Source organism: Lucilia sericata, unplaced genomic scaffold, assembly GCF_015586225.1.
Source record: "Lucilia sericata isolate MDLA Ls3-8-SP2 unplaced genomic scaffold, ASM1558622v1 Contig000474F_arrow, whole genome shotgun sequence".
Taxonomy (NCBI): domain Eukaryota; kingdom Metazoa; phylum Arthropoda; class Insecta; order Diptera; family Calliphoridae; genus Lucilia; species Lucilia sericata.
The window spans coordinates 111,038-132,176 of record NW_023994489.1 but is presented as its reverse complement, the minus strand read 5'-3'; positions in this window follow the sequence as shown (position 1 = coordinate 132,176).

The following is a 21,139-nucleotide window of genomic DNA, read 5'->3' as shown; positions in this document are numbered from 1 at the left end:
AATTGAAGACATTTCAAATTATATAAAAACTACATATAGTAGAAAAGTAGACAAAACAGGCATATCAAAAATTGAAAACTTTTTAAAACTTTTTGATGTAAAAAGTAAGTCTGTGGATGGAAATCAAAAGAAATTTCGATTAAAATTTTGTAGTTGGATGGAAACTACTACGGAAATCTCAACTTACAACACATCAATAGGAGCGCCTTGCAAGTCATACGAAGTCTTATGTTCAAGGTAAAAAAAGAGGGTCACACAAAAACTTTTTTCAATCTCAAATGAGGAAATTGCTGATACATTTAACGAAATGCTGAAAAAGGAAAACCAACATATGGATGTCGTACATATTGCAACTATTCTTCCTAATGCATCACCAAAACGACTTAAGCGAATTGTGGAAAGTATACCAACTCCAACATCATAATCAAATTTTACTGAAGAGGAAGCAATAGCGCTTATGTTGGAACTGGGTCTCAGTAGAAATAAGTACCAAATATTAAGGAAAGCTCTGCATGAAAAAGGACACAATATATTACCATCATACAAGGCGATCCAGGAAAAAAAAAACAAACTATCCTACTAAATCAACAAAAAATAATGAAGAATTGAAAGAACTGAGAGCTGCGGAAAAAAGCAGAATCCAAGAAGAATTTAAAGTTCAGATGGGATTAAACATCGACAAACCACTTTCAAGTTGCGGTAGTACAAATGACGGTAATACGTCGAGAAGGTTTTTTCGTGATTTTGAAATTACTTCAAAAATAACTGGAATCGACAAGGAGTTGCTTCGAAGAGTTAAAACTATTTTAATGGCACTGAATAGTAAACATAAAATTAATGAAAATCGATTTGGGGAATACACATCTGAAATTTCTAAATTACTTGTATCTCTGTATCCATGGAGGGAACTAACACCAACAGTACACAAAGTATTGTGTCATGGTCAAATAATAATTGAATCGAATATTCTTCCACTTGGAGAGTTAACAGAAGAAGCCCAGGAAGCGAGGAATTGAGATTTTAAGCATGTTCAACTATTCAGCTCAAGAAAATGCTCCAGGCAATCACAGAATGAAGATATTTTTAATAGTTTACTTCTATCTTCTGATCCTGTTCTTTCAACTATGCGAAAAAGATGGATTTGTTATGAAACTCTATCATCTCAAAACAAGGAAGATTTAAAGGACTTATATTACCTTCTGGATATGTATACCGATATGACAGATTATTTTATAGAAAATAAGTAGTGTTAGGAATTAACTATATAAGTAGGTTGTAAGAATTAATTGTATTATGTTTAAGATAAACAGTTCAAATAAAAAAAGCTATTATACTAACTGATGATATTGTATTAAATTGTGTTTTATATTTCGGTGGGCGGGAAAGGTAATTTGTGTGGGGTGATTTAGGTGTTGTTGTGCGTGGCTCATAATAAAATTATAATTTTTTTTATTTTATATACAATATTATAATAAAATAATTAACTAAATAATTTTTAAAAATTGTCCAAATATTTTATTCAACACCAAATGTATGTTCTGTCATACTTAATACTAAAATATGAAAAAGATGAAATTAAAGGACACAGGTTTAAATGAACATATTTTTGAATGTAATTGAGATATTGGCTTGAAATTTTTTGTAAAGGGTCGATAATTTCCATATCTAACTAAAAAATGATATTAAGGGATAAATATGGACTAAATTGTTGTAGCTATCTGCGATCCTATTAAAATTTTGATATAAATCATAGTTTTAGAAATTAAACAAATATGTAATATATGACAAAATCTTTATTTATGAACAAAACTCAATGAAATTTTCAACGCTTGTTAAATTTGTCATTTCAAATAAGAATATGCAAAAAAAAAAATTGAAAAGGTCAAAGGGCATCCCGCAATTCCCAAAAATAGGAATGAAAATCCCAAAAATGGGATTTTTTACTTTTTTGCCCATAGGGTCCACATTTCTTTCAGGGCTGGGAAAATACTTTTGGAGTAAATAGAAAACATATTGAGGTTTCCAAAACTGCTTTCAGTTTTCTGATCCCAGCTTTGGGATTTTAGAACATGTCGCCCAAAGTTGAAGTTTTGATAAAAAATAGCTCATATTCGGAAGGACGCAGTGGCAACATTTTCAAAAAATAGGACAAGTTTTTTACGCCAAAGCGTTCTGTGTAAAGATACCTTTTAGAAAACTATAAAATTGTTATATGTTCTTAATAAAAATTTTATTTTATTAATAAAAGAGTTAAGACACATTTTTGGCAAAAAAACGCCAAAAATCTAAAATTTTTTGAATTTTTAAATTAAAAAACGTATATTTTTGGATCTGTAAACAATATTGATCTGAAATTTTTTGTATATTATTGGAAATTTTGTTGTCTAACTAACAAGAAAAAATTGAGTCCATTTGGTCCAAAATTACGCCCGGTATTCAAAAAAAGGCGGACCAAGGTATGGTAAATTTTGTATCACTAAATTTTTAAATGCCTATAACTCGGATATTATAAGAGATAAGTAGTATGTCCAAGCATGTTTTTTCAAGATCTCGTCGAGCGCTCTCACAAAATATAAAAATCTTTGTATTTGGGTGAAAAACAAAAAAATGGCACGAGTTTAAAAATTTTACATGTCGTAGGTACCCTACTTTGAGCCGCCACAGCGCCGTCCCTGGGGCATCTGCAGGGTTCATCTTCAAAACTTAAACTCGAATACTCCTTGGCTACGCTCACGCCAAATTTTATCCCGATCGGATCAGCCGTTTAGAAATGCCAGATTTATTTCCAAAAAATTTCCATTCTGCCCCACTGTGCACCACTATCATTTCTGAATCTACACACAACACAAAGTATAGCAATCAATTGATAAAATTTTACACATTAGACCGAACGACGAAGCCCAGTTTGTGATATATGCATTTATAAAAAATCTTTCTATCAAATACATAGTACAATTCGCATGACATTATACAAAAACAAGTAAGAAAGTATAGTCGGGCGTGACCAAACATATGATACCCTACACCAGTTATGAATATTAAATGTAAATTATTTTTTCATAATAAAGCACTTATCTTCAATATTACCTTGTTCCGATACATTTAAGCAATTTATGGACGAAAAACTAACTTTCTGAAAGAGGCTTTTTTATGGGGGCTAGAGGCAAATATGGACCAAGTCCGATAAAATTGTGTAAATATATTTATATAATATTTATTTGTGCTGAATTTCATCGCGATATTGTCAGTCAGACGGACGGACATAGCTTAATCGACTCAGAAAACAATTCTAAGCCGATTGGTATAAGTACTTTAAGATGGGTATAGGACGAATATTTTTGTATGTTACAAATATCAGCACAAACCCAATATACCCTCCCCACTAAAGTGGTGTAGGGTATAACAAGTAAGACTGTGTAGACAGGCATGGCCAACCATTTAAGACCCTACCCTTGTAAAAACAGCATGTAAAAAATGTGGATGCTAATAAAGCATTTAAGTTGCTTTTGCCTCAATTCCAAAATTTTTTAATAAGTTATTGACAAAAAAGTTATTTTCTAAAAAAAGGTTTATATGGGGGTTATAAATGGGCCTATCCTTATAAATGTTGGCAGAGGGATTCTCGTTTTCTTTAAAGCTATTTATGCAGAATATTATCGTGATACTATTGTTTATAAGTGAAATGAGGCCCTATCATTACTTAAATAGGTAGTAACACTGAGACTTAGGTATGCGAAATAATGGTGAGTTAATTTGTGTAGAGCTACTATAAAATTTAACCAAATTATGAGTTCAAGAGCACTATTCGGGGTACGGTTGTTGACTAGGACTAGGTGAAATAATGTATCGATTTCGTCCTTGGGCCAAGAGAATATGATTTTTCAAATTTCATCAAATTAGGTTTAATTGAAAACCCAGACTGACAGACATACAGAGTGACAGAAAAGGTATGGGGGAAATATTTTTAGCATAAACGCATAACACATTTCCTACTATAGTGGTGTAGGGTAAACATTTTTAAGTAACACATTTAAAAATACATATACATATTTTGACATAACAGTTACATACGTCGCTATAATCTCCAAGATATTAAAATTTACACTAACTAAGTTACATATGTACAATGCACATATGTATGTTTATACAAAATAATTTATATAATTACATACATAACAAAAGAAAATCGGTTAAAATACAATGTTACGATAAATAATAGAAAGCAAGAGAAAAAGGAAAAAAGAGAAAATTAACAACAATTTTTAACGATCCCATAACAATATATCAATATTTTATAATACTTAGCAATTGTGAGAAAAGTATCAGTAACAATATAATTTTATAAATATGTTTGGATGCACGTTATTGATATGTGAATGTATGCACACTAGACTGCTGCAGTAATACAAAATATTATTTTAGGTGCGATAAACAATAATGCTAAGTATCGCAAAATCATTAAGTTTATTATTAAACTTATTTTTTCAGAATTTAATATACATATTTATATGTATATGTAAATAAATAAATAAATTTTCATTATGATTTTCCATTTTATGAACTTTAATCTTCAGTTTCGAATTGGTATTAGATTTAAGCTGGATTATGAAAACTAAAAATATGAATCTTACATGACATCGATAATATAATTAGTTAAAAATAGATTTGTGTGTACTTTATGTACTTTTTCTAATAATATTATTAAAAATTTGTCGGTATTTAAATAAAAAAAAAAAATCTGTTGGTATATACAAACAACTACATTTGTATAGTATTTTTCGGATCAACCTAATAAATAATAAAATATATGATTTAAAAAATGTCATATACAAATTAATATACATATTACACAGAACAAAAATATTTGTACCCAAGTGTTTTCTTAAATATTTCAAGAATCTCCAGAAAATTATTAGATCAAAATAAAGAACTTATATACATATGTCTACTTTTAAATATGGATTAAGATGAGCTAAATTGCAATCAGAATTTCTTTATCATATCATGTTTCCCAGATATCATGTCCTAAAATTTAAGAAAAATAATTTTCGTCATATTTGAGACTTCTTAACAGAGCTAAATTTCAGCGCTGCTTATTTTGCTTTGTTGTTCTGTGTTATTATATTCTCTTCTAATGTTTTAAATAACATACCTTAAATAGTACTAAGTCATTTGTCCGAAATAATTTTCCTTACATCTTAAAGTAAACAACAGCAAAACAAACAAAAAAGATATTTTACTTATAATAATAACAGCAAAACACATGACACAAACACATGTACATTAGACCGACTCATAAAAAATGGTGCTTGAGTTATCACCCTCAAAATATTCGCTGGTATGTAATATGATATTAACCAAAATATTTTGGGTTTATTGTTGTCCGTTCATGAGCTGGAGAGTTTTCAAGAAAACATCCTATGGGGGACACAATTTTTCATGTTCAATTCAATATTTTACCCAGCTAAAAAAATATTTGTTTTGTTTTATGATGGTTCCCAAAATATTTTTAGTCTTTCGTTGGACGTTCGTGAGCAAAAATACCTTTTTTAATTTGGTCCAGCTCACGAACGGCCATCGCTAGACTTAAAACATTTTGAGAATCATCCTAAAACAAGCAAATTTTGAGAGGGGTAACAAAAACATGTTTTCGTTTCCCGTACAGAGTAAGTCGGTTTAATGTACTTATGTATTTGTATATATATAGCTTTTTTAGTATATACCTGCAGTTCTTGGTGGATGTCCCACAATTCACGTTGATAGCGATTATATAATTGGCTGGACAATATATTCTATAGAAAACAAAAGTTAACATTCCAAATCCAAAAAAGTATATAAATTTAAGTTAGATATTTAGAAACAACTCTCTCCAAAAAAGTTCTGACTCAATTTTCCTTCATACGTACATACATACATCTTTACACATATACTTATGAATATATCTATAAAAACAAACCAAAACAATAGCAGCAATATGATAGAAAGTGTTTTATTCTACCAAACAAATACTATCAACTAAAGTGTCAATTTGTTGACAGAGATAAAATGGCAAACCAACAACATTGATTCGAAATTCAAAGGACGCTTGCAACTCCTCACATCACACTGGCATCAAATCGAATGAACTGAGAAAAGTTGCAAAAACTAGAATCACACGAGAAGTAAGAATGACACAAGGACATATACACACACTTGCAAAATGACAACAGAGAAATAAAAAAAAATTAAATCAAAAGAAAAAATAGCGAGTATTTGATGCGTCCGTCTATGTGTGTATGTGTTGTTGATTGTCCTGGGATTTCATGACAAATTGTTTTGAATTGTATACTTTTTCACTTGATTCCATTTATCTGGTATGGTTGTGGGTATTGATGTTTGATGTTGTTTTTTCACTTTTCGTTTATAAAAAAAAGGTAAATTTATGAGAGGGTATTTTTTCTTTAAGGAATTAAAATAAATAATTTATTTAAAATTCATAATGATAGCTTTTTTAATTAAGGGGACTTGAGACTAGCGAACCTAATTTTTTTAAATCTTTTAAGCTCTTATTGTTTCGAATTCAGTTACTATATATAAATTTCCCCAAAAAGGAAAATTTTCTTTAAAAAAATACTCTAAAAATTCTAAAAATATTTATCTAAATATTTTCTTGTGTATAGTTTTTCAATGTGTGTCTGAAAATTAATTTTAGAAATAACACTTCGACTATATGAAAAATTTGATTCATTGATTTGGTTTTCATACACATAAGTTAGCAACATAAGATATGTGTATTCAGTTTTTTTAGGATGTTCCTCAAAATGTCAGAAATTTGTGAATTTCGAAACTCAATATGTGGACTTAGGTATTTGTGAATCGTCACATGTGCTATTTACTACCATGATTTACTCTTTTATTAAATCTATACCCAATAGAAAATATTTGTGGAAAATTTCAAATTTCTTACATTTTCAACAAACGAACATAACTATATCGCCTTAGAAACTAATAAGAATTCCGAATATTTATATACTTTTGTAAGTCTGTCGTACAAACTGGTAATATTTCATGGCTGAGATCATAAGCAAAACGGCAGGGTATCCCACTGTAGTTTAAAGGAAATCCTTTAAGTCGGCCTATATCTTCATATAGGAAGCTGGAAACCTTTAAAAACTTAAAAGACCCTTCAGACGATTACACTTTACGTACGACAAGTCTAATAAAAAAGTAAAATGAAATTCTATCCGTATGACAAAAAAGAGAATAAAAGTCGTATGATTTATATTTTTTGTATTTACATGAATGGTATAAAACAATAACAAAGTAAGATGGAACAGCTGTTTCACTTTTTTGTATGTGTTTATATAAAAATACATCCCTGATCTAATGCGACTTGCTTGCTTTTTGAATCATTTCAAAAAATGAAGAGAGCCATAACACTGTCAAATTTTCCATCCGTATTTTCTCTCAATATTTGATGATTTCGTTACACAAAATTTTGACAGATCATATTACTTGTGTGCTCGTGTGAAGGGGGCTTAAGTAAAATTAAATTTTTCAATGGTACTGCACCAGTAAAGTTGAAGAGTTTTAATGGTCTCCACCAGGGTAAAAACAGTTGAGGTTTAATGGTCTCCATCAGGGTATAAACAGTTGAGGTTTAATGATCTCCACGAGGGTATAAACGTTTGAGTAATCTATGGTCTCCACCAAACATAAACATAACCTCACTTGAGGCGCTACGAAAGCACGATTTTAATGTAGACAACATATAACTTATAACGAGACGCAAAACTGTCGAAAGCCAGGCAACAAACACAAGCCTAGACGCCTTCGCAACTCAGACCTGAGAGGTTACATACTCTCGATAATATCATCTGATATTTCGGATGTGATAAAACTCCTTAAAAGAAATCGTAAGTCTCAGCAGCAAATTTTAATGAAATATTTAAACACATATATATAAGAGAGCTAAAATTATGCAGTTTTAGAATTCACACATTGAACACCCTTATACATATAGTAGTACATCTAGTTTAACACTCATTCTTTTGTGCATTCACTTTACTTGGCAGCATCTAGATACCATGCAACATATCATTGTTATTTGTCTATTTAATGTAGATGATTTGTCTTATTCCCCATACTTTATACATATTTTATGTATTTTTCCTATTTTTCTATGTACTCGAAAAAAATTGATATTATATGTTTGGTTTGAAGTTTGACTGAAACTTGTTTTCGTTTACTGATGTCCAACCATGCCGATTAGGTTCAAAAGTGTTATGAGTGCATCAATGTACATATACATATGTTCCCTTATATGGAGGCCATTTTTAAATGAGTTGACAACGTTGCAACATAGTGTTGTCCTACGTATGTATATACTTTGATAACGGATGTTATTGAAAAATTATATACTCTTTGGTGTCAATTTGGTACCAAGCGTGTATATTTCTTTTTCCCTCTGTGTACATACGCAACCATGTTCATGATAATGCTAGATGAAATCATGGACTGATATTTTCTATTTTCATATAGAAAATAGGAAATAGACGTGGAACTTGAATATACATATAAGGAAATAAAATAATACAAATACCATCTGATTTGTCTAACAATACTTTCTTACTTGTTGTTATAGATAGTATGAAGTGTATAGTACTCCAAAAAATAAATAACTTCCTATGACAAAAAGGAAAATCTGAATAAGTAATTTCTTAAACTTTTCAGAACAATATTTTTGGATTTTTTACGAAACTATAGTAAAATATTTTTGAAAATACAATTATATTACTAAAACACACATATATGATTTCAGAAATTTAATTATATGATTTTTACTTTTCGTGAGATATGCCATTTTACATCAATACCACAGATTTATTCAGTAAAACAAACTAAATATTATTATTGTATATTTTTTGATGTTATTTTCAATTTTGTTTATTTTCTTGTTTCTTTTTTATTTAACAAATACAAGAAATAAAGAAAATTTTGTAAATTTTATTTTGTTCTTCTTTTTTAAATAAGTAAGTAATTTATTCCAAACCAACTTTTTGTTTGTACATTCGTCCAGTAATTGTCACTTTTTTAATCTTGCAATTAATACAAATTATTTCTGTTCTAGTTCCTTTGTTTTCGATTTTTATTAATTTACAACAATTCGTCAATTTAATTAAGAGGATTTTAAAATTTGATTTAAAATAAAGTTTTTATTTGTATTAAAGAAAATTTAATTGTAATAAATTGATTTTTTAATATTTTAAAGTTGAAATAATCATAAAATTTTAGTAGCTACAAAAATTAAAGTACTTAGAAGTGTTTAGGTACATTAGGGTGTGCCCTAAGTAATAGTTGCAGTTGTTTCCAAATACTATCAACTAAAGTGTCAATTTGTTGACAAAGATAAAATGGCATACCAACAACATTGATTCGAAAGGACGCTTGCAACTTCTCACATCACACTGGCATCAGATCGAATAAACTGAAAAAACAAACTTGTGACCCGATTGGTAGAGATATATTGTTTAATATGATACTTTTTATACCCTACACCACTTTAGTGGGGAGGGTATATTGGGTTTGTACTGATGTTTGTAACGCACAATAATATTGCTCCTATACCCACCTTAAAATATACAAATGGGCTTAGAATCATTTTCTGAATCGATTTAGTTATGACCGTCTGTCTGTCTGTCCGTCCATGTAAACCTTGTAATCAAACTACAGGTCGCAATTTTAAAGCTAATTCAATGAAATTTGATACATGATCTTCTATTGTCTTAGGGACGAAGCCTATTGAAAAGGGTTACGATCGGTCCATTAATTCACCTAGCCCCCACACAACTGAACCTCTGAATAGGGCTTGTAAACCTTGTAATCAAACTACAGGTCGCAATTTTGAAGATAATTTAATAAAATTTGGCACACGATCTTCTATGGTACAAGAGACAAAGTCTATTGAAAATGGTTAACATCGGTCCATTATCTCCCCTAGCCCCCATACAACTGAACCCCCGAATAGGGCTTGTAAACCTTGTAGTCAAACTACATGTCGCAAATTTTGAAGATAATTCAATGAAATTTGACACACTATCTTTTGTGGTACCGAAGCCTGTTCCTGTTCAATGAAATTTGACACACGACCTTTTGTGGTACCGAAGCCTGTTGAAAATGGTTAACATCGGTCCATTATTTCACCTAGCCCTAATACAACTGAACCGCACTAATAGGGCTTTTAAGTTCACAATTATGTTTAATATACTCGTATCTCGACAAAAAGCTGCAAAACCATGTTCTATACTAGCCTTGATGACCCTCATGATTTTTTTAATTATAGGGTCTCATTTGACCATAGCCCCTATTCAAAGCCCCCTTCAAAATTCGACTTAAATGTCCATAATTTGTTTCAACAATAAATGGCTTAAGTATATCTGATGCAAGGTACAATTCAACTTAAATGCTTTATTATGAAAACTAAATCACATTTTTTTTTTAACTGCTACCGGAGACGAAGCCTGTTGGAAATGGTTAACATCAGTCCATTATTTCACATAGCCCCCATACAACTGAACTAGATGAATAGGGCTTTTAAGTTCATAATTATGTTTAATATACTCGTATCTCGACAAAAAGCTGCAAAACCAAGTTTCATACTAGCATTGATGACCCACATGAATTTTTTAATTACAGGGTCTCATTTGACCATAGCCCCTATTCAAAGCCCCCTTCAAAATTCGACTTAAATGTCCACAATTTTATTCAACAATAAATGACTTAAGTATATCTAAGGCAAGATACAATTCCACCTAAATGCTTTATTATGAAAACTAAATCAAATTTTTTGTAACGGCTACCGGAGACGAAGCCTGTTGGAAATGGTTAATATCGGTCCATTATTTCACCTAGCCCCCATACAACTGAACCGGACGAATAGGTCAAGTAAGTTCATAATTATGTTTAATATACTCGTATCTCGACAAAAAGCTGCAAAACCAAGTTCTATACTAACCTTGATGACCCTCGTGATTTTGTAATTATAGGGTCTCATTTGATCATAGCCCCCTTCAAAATTCGACTTAAATGTCCACAATTTTATTCAACAATAAATGGCCTAAGTAATATTTCCTAAAAATAACAAAATTTTGAATTTTATTAAAGTTATACTTATATTTCCTATATGTCATTGAGAACGCCTTTCAAATATATTTCATATGAGGCCAAGTTCGTGTAAGATTTGAAGTTATATGAAAAAATACAAAGACTTCAAAAAAAAACGTTTCTCTCCTATGATCCAGCTCACCAAATATTGACATAAGGAGAGCAATTTGAATGCACACTCTTAGCTTGCATTTCATTTGGGAATATCAGCAATTTTTGTTTTGGGCCACCCTAGTTTAAATATGAATATATATTGGTTTATGAATTATCTTTTAATTTAAATTCTTTAGAATACAAAATTTTTTACAATATTTCTCTTACTTAGACTTAAGCATACAATATGTTTGGTGCATTTCCAAATGTAAAATTTTCCATATTTGTTATTTGCAAATTTGGCCAAAGAAACAAAAAAATGTCCTTACAAATGTACATACTATGTATACACAAACGGTAGTATCACTTTCAGACCAGACCTCTTTGTCTTAAGTCCATCTTTAGGGTCTATTTATCATTTTTAATTGCTTTTGAAATGTTGTTCTTATGTCTTGTTCGTTTGTGTGTTCTTCTGTTCGTCTATTTGCGTCCATTTTGTACATATAAATGGTTTCATTCATCTCTTACCTGCTCCTGATTTATTGTTTGCTTTATATGCTTTCGTTGGTATAAAAAAACACAATGAAGATGGTAAATCATTTGAATTTAGTGTTTAGTGTTAAAGTAACCATATTTCAAGAATGCCTTATTTACGTAGTAAATTTAATTCACTATTTGGTTAATAAATAAAAGTTTTATCGGAGAATTTGCAGTAAGGGATTTGTTTGAATTATTTTTGGGATTTTTTTGGGAATATTTAAGATGTTTGTTATCATGCATGGTTATAATGCAAGTAATAAAATAACATTATAATATGTATTTTAGGACTAAACCTAAATCTTCGTTTAGTAATAAGGATTAAGAAAAGTTTGATACTAACTTTTCAAGCTAACAACGATAAGCAGGGCTAACGATTTTATCTGTACTCACCTCAAGACTGTGCTATATGCCAATTTTAAACTATAAGATATTTTATTAGACAACATTTCTTTTATGCTAATTTTTATTTTCTTAATAATGTATAAATAAGATGTCAAATTACGACTTTCAAAAGCAATGAAAAACTCGACATAAAATCGTTTAAATTCATTTAAAATATGAGAACACTTTCGAATAATGTTTTTCTCGATCAGAGAATCAGCGATTTAAACGCAGTTCAACATTTATTTAAAAAATAAATCGTTTTAAGTTATTTTTAATTAATTTTTTTTAACAAGTACATTCGTTGTTACTTAACCTAATGACACAATTTTACACTATGAACACAATGAAATCTTACACATATATACAGTGTGTTTTTATGAATGCTACATACATATATGCATATATACTTATGTATATACATACATACGTCAGTAAATATGAATGTGAGCAAATATGAACGAAAAATTTTGCATATGCTGTGATTCAGTTGATTTTGGTTGATCGTTTGCTATGTACTGTATGTCAAATTTGTGTCATAGTAAATAGTAGGAAAACTAGACATGGCATGAAATTTTCAATATACAAACACTATGTACAATCATATTTACATTAGGGTGTTTGTTTTTAATTTTTAAAAATTCTACCTAATTGCTTCCCAGTAAAAAGTGTGATATAGAATCTTTAACTGAGTCGATTTAACTAAGTCCATTCTTCAATGATTGTCCAGTATGTTAGTAGCTTCTGTTTATGAATATGTTCCTATTTATCAGACATGTCCAGCGAAAACTCGGTAATGACTTGTACTTACATAACCACTTACTTTTTAATGACTACTACATACCGTCTGTATTACTTTTAAATACTCTTATAATTACTTACATAGAATCAGATACTTAAGTACTTTATTTTGAGTTTTGCCGTTTTATTCGCACATTTTTTTGGATCACGCCCTATTAACTGTTTTTTACACACACACAAAGAAAATTGTTTTTCTGTGCGGACAAGGTTCGTAAGTACTTATTTAAGTAGTGATTTGTAAGCGAGCGTGGTAAATACTTGCCTCCAATGTCATCACAATTTTAGAATAATTAGTTAAAATGCTAATGAATAAGTAATGAAAAGCGGATTTTCTAGCTTTTTAACTCATTACTTTTCAAAGTATAGAAGTTTTTTTTGGGTGCTTTCTAGATTTTTTAGAAACCAAATTTAATCCATAAATATCTCCGATGATCAAAATTACATCAACACCCAGCAGAAACTTGGCAACGACAATTGTAATCACTTACATATTAACATACTTTTAATAACAACTGCAATATCGTCCTGAAAGACTACATCCAGGACGATGGCCTAGTATTCACATTTCCATATTACTCAAAGTTATAAAAAACAAAACTACCCTAATGCACATATTAAATTTGAAGGAAGGAAATCATTTGTAAATACTGAACTAACATCTGCCATTTCTGTGAAAGTGTCTGTAAATGCATTTATGTATGTATATGAATGCATTAAATATGGAATTTCAATATACAATTGTATGTGTATATCATTTATATGTAAATTTCAATGAATATTTTGAACTGCCTCCATTTATATGAACATTTATTTATATGTGTCTGCATATTTATGCCATTATGGCAAATATGTTATTGTTTACTTACACATATACGTCTATATATGTATTCATTTATATATTCACATAAATATACATATTTACATACAATGTGGCAAAAAATGATTTTCCCAAGGACATCAACTAATGAAACAATATGAAATATTTTTAAAAATATTGATTCAACATGCATCTCAAAGTAAGCCCATTAAAATTCAATTATAGTTTGAATGTTACTGCATTAGTTAATCATGCAACAATGGTGAGAACTAATACCAAAAAACTCTTAAAATCCTTTTAAGTTAGTTTCTACTTTATTCTAACAAATAACAATGTATTATTTTTTCATAACCTTAAAACTCAATAGTGGAAAATCATAACTGTGAAGTTATGAGGTCATCGAAGATTTCATTGAATTCTATACATGCAAACTTATGGTGTGAAAAATCATTTGTATCCAATATCTAACATCATCCTGTAAGTTGAAACACATTTACATAGTAAAAATTTATACACGCCGTATTAGCTCTATAAGTGTGTGTAAATGTGAATTTATGTAAGTGTGAATGTAAATGTATTTGTATGCATTTATGTTTACATGAGTAAACACAAATTAACCGCAAAATATGTTTTTCGTTACAAAACGTGTCATTTTAACTGACTGACAGAGCACTAGACAGACACCATTCATTCTTCATTTAAATGACAAAAAAATATATGTATGTATGTATGTATGTGACTATGTATTGTAGGCACTTGCTGTTAACTGCAAAAATGGAAAAGTGTACATTAAGTCTTTGAAATAATATTTTCATAAAGCACGAATATTTAAGTTGGTTTTCTGCCAAACGAGGGTAGAGTTGTTTTTTTTTCTGTATAATTAATGGAAGTAAAAGCTGATAGATGGTAGTGGTTTGTAGTAAATGTTTCTTTTGACTGTTGTCTCCCATGGGTGTGAAATGAAGTAACGTTGTCAATTTTGTTTTTAAATATTTCCTATTATTTATGTACCTCAAAGAAACTTATGTTTTTTGTTTATTTAAATTAATTCCCACTAAGACGGGAAACAGTAATACACAATAGGGAGTAACTGTTAAAAAACTAATAGACACTGTAGTCTGAACTATATTCAGACTATAGTCTATAGTTTATATTCCACATTATAGAACTTAGCTCATACCATAAACATACCCTGGGTGCTTCGCTACCCTAATCAAAATTAAGTACATACAAAATTTTGTTTACTTTTATAGAAAATTAAAATTGATTAAACATTTTTTAATGTTTCAGTTTTTTACGTTCAATATCACGTGAATAAATTCGCATTCAATAAGAAGCTTGTATTTTTAGTTTCATTAGTTTATCTTCCATGTTATAGAATATTTCGAAAGTACTATTTGAAAAAAAGTACTATAAAATATGTATCTCTAATAGATTATCATTTAATCAAAAATTTTATATTTCTGTATTCAGAAACATATCATAAAATTGTTATATACAATTCAAAAATATAATTAATGAATGAAAAAGTACCAAAAGTCCCTTTCAGTAGATTCTCATTCACTAAGGTCCCTACATTTTAAATTTTATTTTCAATATCGTAAAAATATCAAAAAGTACCACCAGAAAAACGATAAAGTACAAAAATCTCTCTCAATAAATTCTCATTTAATAAGGACCGAGTGTCATGTGTTCCGGTTAACCGTTATACAGAATCTAAAAGGTACCATTTGGAGAATAGAAAAGTACCAAAGAGTTCCCACTTACAGGATATTATTCAGTCAAGACCATGTATGTTAAAATGTATGTTCCTAGGTTAAATATTTTAGAAAATACAAAAAGTAACTTTTTTGAGATAAAAAAAGTACTAAAAAGTTCTCTCTTAAAGAATTTTATTCAATGAGGACCATGTATGTTTTATAATAATGTGTTTTGAATTCATATTATAGAACATACAATGAGTATCATTTGAACAGAGAAAAAGTACCAAAAGTGGAATAAATTCTAACTTAGTGGAAAGTATTAATAAAAAGAGTACAATTTTTCCCCTTTTCGCTTAGAAATATACTTTTTTGAGAATTAAGTTTACAAAATGTTCCGTATTTAAATCTCTATATCATAGATAAAACTCAAACGTTTCAATTCTGCATTTATTTGTTCCAGAAAAATTGTGCTTTCAAAAAGTACCAAACAATTTACTCGAATTTGGTCAGATATAGGCCTTAGTACTCGAATTCCAAAATAATATACCAATAGCTTATTCTGTGTGAGTAAATATATTACTTTTTCAAATTTTATAAAAATTGGCTTAATGAGTTCGAATTAAATTAAATTTCTCGTTTTTCCCCTGTTTGGTACTTTTTCCCCCAGTGAAATAGCAAACATTTTGTATCAATAAATATTACAGAGTTACTCCGTAATTTAATAGGAAAACTTCAATAAATCGAAAAAGTTTTCATAATGTGCTAAAAAAGTAACAAAAATACAATTTTCTCCCTTTTACACCCAAAAAGGGCTGAATTTTAAAAAAGTACGAAACGTGTGTCTCCTAATTTTGGGAGATATATTCAAAATATTTACAAAAATGTTATTTTGTTTCTTAGTTAAAAAGTTATAAAGGGTCATGTTACACATTTTTACCCCCTAAAAGTAGAATTTCAAAAAAGTACCAGACGCCCATCTGCTTATTTTAAGATAAAGGTGCATTTAAAGTTTTTTTTGTATCACTAATATTATTAATTTATAAAATCGGTTTTACCCGTTTTTTTCCATTTTTTACCCTTAAATATACAAATTTCCCAAAAACCGTCCTTAGTGTATCTACATAACCAAAAACCACATCTATTGTCAAAATATCATGATTCTAGGTTCAACACTTTGGGTTGTGCGATGATGAATCAGTCAGTCAGTCTATAGACTATAGTTCAAACTGCAGACTATAATCCATTTTTTAGACTATGGACAATAGCCCACCCTATAGACTTTAGACTACAGATTATAATCCGTGCTATATGTTATAGTTCACAGTACTTACTAGACCACACTAGACTGTAGTCTATGGTCCAGGCTACACACTACATTATAGCCCTGAATATAGACTAGATTATAGTCTGCTCTATAAACTCGTTAAAGAAATACATAAATATTCAAGTTAAACAGTTTTATTGTATACGATTTTTTTCCCTTTCAACATAAATATTTTGCACTTAAATCAATTCTAAGCTATAAATTTATACCATCAATTTATCATGTGATAAAGTCAATTAAGAGAAAAAGTATATCTGTGTAAACCGAAACAAGATTTGTAGACGTGGTTATAAGTCAACAATGTATTTAAGGTTCCAACAAATGAGATCATACATACATTAAACATAGAAAATACATATGTATATGTAAATGCAAACATCTAAATACACACATGGGCTTAAACAACTTGTTATGTAGAAATAAATATATTTTTAAGTACAATTTTTTTCTGTTTAAACCTATAAGAACATATACATATTTTATATATTCCCTTAACAACAAGAAAAAAAGTCTTATTACAATTGTCTTAGATTGGCAACAAATTTGCAAGGATGAACCATAAAAATGATTTTTCTTATAAGCAATTGGTTGCGTATACGCAATATTTAACTATCATAATAAAATACATAACAATCATACGCAAGAGGGATTATATTATGAAGACAAAATATTGTGTTTATAGTTTTTTACAAAAAAGTAATTTCTGTTTCTATAATGTTCGTAACGATTGATTAAATTCCCTTAGATTGGTATACCCTAAAATACTTTTTCTTTTGTAGATAACATGAATAATTTTACATACGTTAGAATAGATAGATAATGTAGAGATACTTGTTATAAAACTTTACAAATTCATTCGGTTGATATGTAAATTTTCTTTTATTTTTTTTTTTTTCGATTTGTTCTTTCCAAACACAGATTAAATAGATGTGATTGTTGGAGAAATATAGTAACAAATATGTTCTCTTAAGTGAAATATTCATGTAGGAAAAGGATGAAAAAGTTAAATAGGATAAACAAAAAATGTTTGGCATAGTTAAAAGATTTTTTTAGTATTTCTAGGTAAAATTTAAAAAATACCCAGTAAAAACTTTTATTACTAAAAAAATTATAAAATTTACTCATACAATTGTATTATTTTAACATGGTGATGTCATTGGAGGCAATTTCTTGCCACCCTCTCTCACAAGTAATTAGAACTATTAGTCAATGTAAATCGTATGAAAGTTCTGTGATATGAAATATTTTTGTTCAACTGGTAAGAAACGTTATTAGAGTGTACAATAGTCATAATTTTATTTATTGTATGTTAGGATATCGACTGATGCTGGTGTTATAGTATTGAGGAAAAAATTATTTTTATTTCTTTTTTAATAAAATTGTCATATAAAATCACTCACTTTATTGATTGTTTCTAAATTTTCTTTTGGTCATTTTATTGACAGGTATTGTAAAAATACAAAAATTTTTTAGGCTTAGTTAAATTGCCAAAAATATAAATATTTAATTTAGATATATATATATATTTCTACCAATATTTTATAGAATATTCTACTATTCATAATTTTATATAGCTTTAAGTGTATTATGTAGTAGTATGCAGTACTTTTTTATCATTTCAGAACTCATAACTATGTAAATCGTAATTACTATGTATATATGCATACATATAGACATATAAATACACATACATATGTATTTTCATACGAAAATTTATTCTAGTTCTTAAGAATTCCATTTCCATAATGACTATTCCATTTCTCATATAGGGTTTATTGTTATTTCTATATTTTACAAACAAAAACTTTAACAAATTTATTTAAAAATATGCTAATTGTTTGTTACTCTTTCTATGTACGCAAAAAAAAACATAAATGGAAATGTGTCATAATTGTAAAATACGAAACATAAAGTAAACGTCATATTACGCAGATACGTACGTGAACATTTGAATGTAAAACTCTTTATTCGTAGCTTAATGTATTTGTGCGATTTTTTCGTAATTCTGCAATGCAGATGCAATACTCTCATAAACATTTGCACACAAGCACATACATTATTGTAGTATCCCTGTAGTTCGGGAAACCTTTTTTACATGATCTAGCTATAACACGATTTTTATACCCACCATAAAAAAACATAGGGGTATATTGTTTTTATCATTCTGTTTGTAACACCTTGAAATATTCGTCTAAGACCCTTATTAAATTCTAAGACGATCTAGCCATGTCCGTCCGTCTGTCTGTTGAAAACACGATAGAGTCCAAATGGAAGTAGCTAGCGAGTTGAAATTTTTCATAGATATTTTATATTGATTTGTTTGGTATTGAAAATGGGTAATATTGGATTTTAAAAATGACTTTAACACTCATAACTGGCTAAAGGAAGATTCTATAGCGGTAATATTCGGCACAAGCATGTCTTATAAGAACTTTAGTCTCTTTGTAAAAGGATCGACCCATAACAGGTCCCCACAGAAAATAACTTTAAAGCTCATAACTGTCTAAAAGAAGCATCTATAGCGATGAAATTCGTAATGAATGTATTTTATAGGAACCCTAATATCATTGTTAAATTTTGTAAGGATAGGTCCATAATTGATCCTACCCTTTATATAAGGTCTCTTTCAGAAAATTACTTTAAAGCTCATTATTGGCTTAAAAATACGAGTACAGTGATGAACAAGATTGGTATGAATGAAAATCGTTCTACAAAATATTACGACGATCGCGCCTTAAGTGTTCTAATACATGAGAAAATTGTTTCCATAATAACAAAAGCATCGATTCTTGAATATCAAAGTTTATTCTTGATATTTCGGCAAGGATTTGATGGTGGGTATATAAGATTCGTCATTCGGTTCCATTCAGAGAGTGTTCGAATAAATTGATTAAAATTTTTAGTAAAAAAATTTTTTACATAATTTTTTAATGAACATAATTTGATATCATACTTGACAAATCGGTACATATTTGCGAGTACGGTTGTATGGCAGATTAGTTCAAATCTTTAATACCAAAAAAGTGTCTTCTCTCTAAATTATTACTTGACTCCCAAAAATCTCCCGGGGCATGTTACTTGATGGCCCTCTTACATCTTGGTGTTATTTCAAACACGATGATCAAATGTATCCACGGCCTTTCATTAGAATGAATTGACATGGGTTCGGACCAGAGCACTAGGAAATCTCGTACTACGGGTAGTCAGTTGCCCGGACATTGTCCTGGCTGGTCAGTTGGTTGAGATTCCTTCGGGATCTTCGTATGGTTTAAACTCAAATTCGATTCAAGCGATTGATGAACGATGAAATTATACTTATTCCGGATAAGTTTCTGTTACCGCTCCTAGTTTCTATAGAAACTATAGGAACAGAGTAAATCTGTTGATTAATAAAATGTTGCAAAGATTGGGTATGAATTGATGTACCATCGGATGCATGTATCCTTTAGAAGAGGATGTTTCTATGTTGTACTTGCTGTGTAATGCTGGAACTGATGGTTGTGAGATGGCTGGTAGGGCGGGATATACCTTAATCTTTCCCTTCATAGTTAAGCGTATTAGAGTTTACTCTCAAACATATTTAACTTAACACAGTAAGTCCTTGTGGCCCTTGAAATAAGTTTTGTAACTTAAATATGGAGCCGTACTTCGGTCCACCAATTTTATGCCTAGGTGATGTTGTCCAGACAACAGAGCCATCTCAGTAGGGGTTTCGCCTAATGTTGGGTACGCCCCTTCTATTTGCTCTAAACCAAAGATTGCCTTTTCCATGTCGGGATATGTATTGGAGTTGTCTTATGATACATATTATTCTAGATTAGATAACTCGAGTTCTTGATCAAAGTGCTTGTACATGGACCGTCAGAACCATGTACAAAAATTGCCACCGGAGTCTATGATGCACAAAGACTCCGCGGTGGCTAGTCGTAAAAGATGCTAACCCTGTGAAAAAAACCGCCGTTAAATTAGACCGTTCAGGCAGGCGTCCACGTAAAGCAATTCGACATTCTTCTTGACTTCCAAAAATATACAAATTGGAGTCATTCATATAGTTACACATTGACTCGAAGTAAAACTGCTGGGATATGTAAATTTGTATTATGTATATGCGCTAATCTTATTTAATGGTTCATTTTTTCGTCAGTTTAGTTTTCTAAAGATATACTCAGTCATCTGTATGAACATGTACAGAGTAGAATACAATACTGCACACAAAATTCGAGCTATTATAAATTCTCTGAAAAATTAGATTTTAATATTGCCAATAAGCTTATTTATATTATTACCATTTGAAGAATGATTAACGATTATGGTATGAATTTATATATTTCAACCTGT